The sequence below is a fragment of the Colobus angolensis genome, unplaced genomic scaffold, assembly GCF_000951035.1.
Source record: "Colobus angolensis palliatus isolate OR3802 unplaced genomic scaffold, Cang.pa_1.0 Scaffold179, whole genome shotgun sequence".
NCBI classification, from domain to species: Eukaryota; Metazoa; Chordata; class Mammalia; order Primates; family Cercopithecidae; genus Colobus; species Colobus angolensis.
This window is the reverse complement of record NW_012114921.1, coordinates 5396209-5400086: the sequence shown is the minus strand read 5'-3', so window position 1 is coordinate 5400086 and position 3878 is coordinate 5396209. Positions and strand designations below refer to the sequence as shown.

Here is a 3878-nt window from a genome sequence, read left to right as displayed (position 1 = left end):
TTGAGACAGAGTCTCGCTCTGTTGCCCAGGCTGCAGTGCAGTGGCACATTCTCAGCTCACTGCAACCTCCACCTCCCAGGTTCAAGCAATTCTCATGCCTCAGCCTCCCGAGTAGCTGGGATTATAAGTGTGTGCCGCCATGCCCAGATAATTTTTCTATTTTTAGTAGTGACGGGGTTTCCCTGTGTTGGCCAGGCATATCTCAAACTCCTGGCCTCGAGTGATCCATCCACCTTGGCATCTCAAAGTGCTGGGATTACAGGAGTGAGCCACCACGCCTGGCCTCTGTTACACTTTTAAATGCATACACCCTATGTTCCAGCAGCCCCACCCCTGGCATTTTCTTCTACCAAAATACTCTCATGTATATTATGTAGTAAGATATTTGTTGCAATGTTGTTTGTATTATCCAGAAAATTGGAATATACTCAATATCCATTCATTAGAATGGTTAGATAAAATGATGATGTCTCTTGCTATGGAATAACTGTCATCACTAAAAAAGAATGAGGTATTCAGAGAAACCAAAAGTAGATTAGTAGTGCTGGGATTACAGGTTTGAGCCATTGCACCCAGCCCGTGTGTGCTTTTCATATGAAACAGTTAAAAATACTCAATAAAACAAATACCATCCTTGCTTGCAAAGAGCTCAGAATCAAGTGAGGGGATAGACTGAGACAGAGGGAACGCCAACAGAGCTCTTTATGACAGGGCTGGCAGAAGCACAGTGGAGGGGCCCCCTGAACCAGCTCTTGGGGTGCCAGGGAAGGCCTCCTGGAGCAGGTGACATTTTGACTCGGGTCTTCTAAGACCAAAAGGTGTTGGCCAAGTGGAGAAGCAGGGACAGGATTCTTCTGGTGGAAGGTGAGGCAGAGTGGTGCAGCCCACATGCGGCTGACAGAGACGGAAGGGTTTCACTCAGGGCACAGATGGGCAGCTTTGTCTTGGGTGGATCCTCTGAGGAGGTCTCTTCTGGCTCGAGGTGACGGACACCCTGAAGAGCTCTCAGGCAAAGTCTGGAAACTAATACGATGTACAAGAAGATTTTCCAGTAGCCTCAGAATTCCAGCTGAGGTCCCAAAGGCAGAAACAAGGCCAGAGTTGCTGATCCTAAAGTGAGGCTGGACCACCCACTTAGGATTCCCCAGAAAGGAGAATAGAGTTAAAACCCACCTCCTTACCTACTTCCTGACCACAAAGAGAGGTGACATCCCCAGAAGCTGGAGGGGAAATTTCTCTGGACAGAGTTGTCAATGTGCTCCCTCAGCCTGTTCCCCAGCCCACACCCCAAAACAGGGAGTAGAAGGGGCTGCTCTCCCTCACCTCTAACCAGGTGAGCAAGGCTTTCGGAGAACTATCTGGGGAGTCTTGGAGGTGGAGGCTCTGGGGTCTGGAATCTGCCTGGCACCTAGCAGGACATGGAGGGGCTGGTAGGCAGGGGCTGTACTGCCAGCTGCGTGCTTCCTGTGACCCACATGTGGACCCCACAGAAGAATCTTCCTGAAAAGGACCTGGTGGAAGAAAGCTTCCATCTAGGGGTGAGGGGACTCCGGCAGAATGAGATTGCAGGTGCGAAGAGCGATGCAGTAGCTGAGGGGCAGTAAGTGAGTGTAACCCCCAGTAGGTTCTTCCACCCACTGCACAGACAAAACCAATTCACTGAGACCACGCAGCACTGTAATAACGATATAGTTTAATTGCCACAAGGCCAATCATGCCACACAGGAGACAGAATTATTACTCAAATTGTTAGCAGTAGTGAATCTGTATGGGTCTGTAGTAACCTCCATTCTTGCCTCCTCTGAGGAAAGAATTAGTCAGAGGGGCATAAGGTAGAGGGATAGACTGAGGCAAGTTTTAGAGCAGGAGTGAAAGTTTATTAAAAAGTTTTAGAGCAGGAACAAAAGGAAGTAAAGTACACTTGGAAACGGACCAAGCAGGTGGCTTGAGAGATCTGTGTCCGGTTTGACATTGGACCTGAGGCTTTATACCTTGGCATGCTTCTGGGGTTTTGCACCTCCCCTCCCTTGATATTTCCTTGGTGCGGGCTATCCACATGCTCAGTGGCCTGCCAGCACTTGGGAGGGGCCCACATGTATAGTGTGTTTACTGAAGTTGTGCACATGCTTACTTCAGGCATTTTTCTCTTACCAGTCAAGTGTTCCTAGAGGAAGGTCACACACAAGTTCAGCTCTGTCATTTTTCCTCGTAGGTGTGAATGCTCAAGCCCACTCACCTAACTCCCGAGATCTTTTTTTGGACAGGGTCTCGCTTTGTCACCCAGGCTGGAGGGCAAGGGCACAAACACAGCTCACTGCAGACTTGACCTCCCAGGCTCAAGTGATCCTCTTGCCTCTGCCCTCAAGTAGCTGGGACTACCAGCACATGCCACCATGCCTGGCTAATTTTTTGGTATTTTTTTTTGTAGAGACAAGGTTTGCCATGTTGCCCAGACTGGTCTCGAACTCCTGAGCTCAAGCAATTGCCTGCCTTGGTCTCCCAAAGTACCTTTTTTGAGACGGAGTCTCGCTCTGTCACCCGGGCTGGAGTGCAGTGGCCGGATCTCAGCTCACTGCAAGCTCCGCCTCCCGGGTTTATGCCATTCTCCTGCCTCAGCCTCCCAGTAGCTGGGACTACAGGCGCCCGCCACCTCGCCCGGCTAGGTTTTTGTATTTTTTAGTAGAGACGGGGTTTCACCGTGTTAGCCAGGATGGTTTCGATCTCCTGACCTCGTGATCCGCCCGTCTCGGGCTCCCAAAGTGCTGGGATTACAGGCTTGAGCCACCGCGCCCGGCCCAATTTTAGATTCTACAATAGCGATGTTATCTGCAGGAGTAATTGGGGAAGTTGCCTATCTTCCCTCTGCCTCTGGAATAGTGGCTGGCAATCGTTTAGGTCGGCACCTTAGCAGAACTCAGGCTCAATATTCTCCTGACCTGGTGGTCTTTCATTAGCTTTACAAAGGCAGTTGAGTTTTGGAGAAGGGCAGATATCATTTAAACTATAAACTAAATGTCTCCCAAAGTTAGCTTGGCCTAAACCCAGGATTGACCAAAGGCAATTTGGAGCTTAAAGGCAAGATGAGTGTTGGTTAGATCAGATGTCTTTTGCGGCCCTAATTTTCTCACCGTTAAAATTTTTGCAAAGGCGGTTTCATAAGCAGCCCTGGGGGAGACAGCCCCTCTTTATAAGGGTGCTACTGAGGAGAGATGTGAGAGTTTTCATAGTGCCCATCAACGTGCTCCCAAGGGGCAAGTGCGGGCACTGGGAGTACTCCCAGTGCCTGAGTACTGAGTACCAGAGTACTCAGGTAAGGAGTACTCAGGTCCTCCTTAGACCTTGCTGCACCTACCGCTTCTCCCCCACCCCACCCTAGAAGAGTCCGAGGCAGTCCGCAGAGGGGCGGGAGGAGCAGAAGAGCCCAGGGAGGACGCTGGGAGGCTGCCAGCCCTCTCCCTGGTCAGCAGGTGTTCCAGTTAGAGGCAGCCTCAGGAGGGGGCGTTTGCCAGAACACTGGCCTGCACTTAGACACAAGCTGGAATTACCTAACAGTAAACGGGGGAGGACTCTGAGAAAAGCGAGCGATCTGCCGAGATTTCACCCAGAAATAGCAAAAAAAGGAGTCCACAGAATCAGTTCGCAAGGGCAGGAGCAGGAAAGAAAGAGATCGGCTCAGTGCTTTTCCCTGCTAAGTCAAGCCCCTTTAGTAAACCAGCTACAGAACATTGACGCTGCCTATGTGGTGAGGGTGTCTTGGAAAAATGAGAGGATTTGACAATTATGAGCCGAGAAGCTCGTGTGTTTCCCCCCTTTCCCCGGGGCGGAGTCTGAGCGCGCTGGCAGGAGGCTAGAGTCCCCTCAACTCCAGGCCTGGGCCT

At 50.8% G+C, this 3878-nt stretch overlaps 1 protein-coding gene across 1 annotated transcript in view; it reads right to left on the bottom strand.

Annotated features, from left to right (window-relative positions):
- Positions 1 to 3677, bottom strand: part of KCTD14 (potassium channel tetramerization domain containing 14) — a 46994-nt gene extending 43317 nt beyond the window's left edge. Inside the window, exon 1 of the mRNA XM_011938920.1 lies at positions 3546 to 3677. The gene's annotated coding sequence lies outside the window, so the exon portion shown is untranslated. The remainder of the gene's footprint in view (positions 1 to 3545) is intronic.
- Between the last annotated feature and the right edge of the window lie 201 nt (positions 3678 to 3878).